The sequence below is a fragment of the Penaeus monodon genome, chromosome 22 (genome assembly GCF_015228065.2).
Source record: "Penaeus monodon isolate SGIC_2016 chromosome 22, NSTDA_Pmon_1, whole genome shotgun sequence".
NCBI classification, from domain to species: Eukaryota; Metazoa; Arthropoda; class Malacostraca; order Decapoda; family Penaeidae; genus Penaeus; species Penaeus monodon.
In genome coordinates this window covers 41,975,298-41,975,667 of record NC_051407.1, presented here as the reverse complement: position 1 = coordinate 41,975,667, position 370 = coordinate 41,975,298, and the positions used below count along the sequence as shown (strand labels likewise).

The window sequence follows — 370 nt, the reverse complement described above, 5'->3', positions numbered from 1 at the left end:
GAATAATATTAATGCTTAAGAATATATTTATCCTGACACTTTCACCACCACGAAAACTAGGGTAAAGCGTCGGCAACATCCATATAAGATTATAAGATTTATATAATGTGGCAGCTCTCGCCATGAAGCTGATATTCGCGCCAAAGGAAACAGCTGACTGAAATGGAAATAAACATAGTCACGTGCGAACGTTTTTCCTTCGTCAACTTGCAGTCTGTCTGGGGGCTGCATATGACTATTTATATTCACATTTTCTCTTTGTTTTTCTGTGGATATTGCTGGTACTACTTTTTAAGAGAATAATTATTCTGAGTGATGATTGTAAGTTCCCAACATAGTCTATGTTTGCCGTGGATTCTTTTAGCGTTTT

The 370-nt window shown here is 36.8% G+C and overlaps 1 protein-coding gene across 1 annotated transcript in view; it reads left to right on the top strand.

The window, feature by feature from the left end:
* The window catches only part of LOC119587150, a 20,436-nt gene that overhangs the window by 12,029 nt on the left and 8,037 nt on the right, over positions 1-370 (top strand). The gene's annotated exons all lie outside the window — the stretch shown is intronic.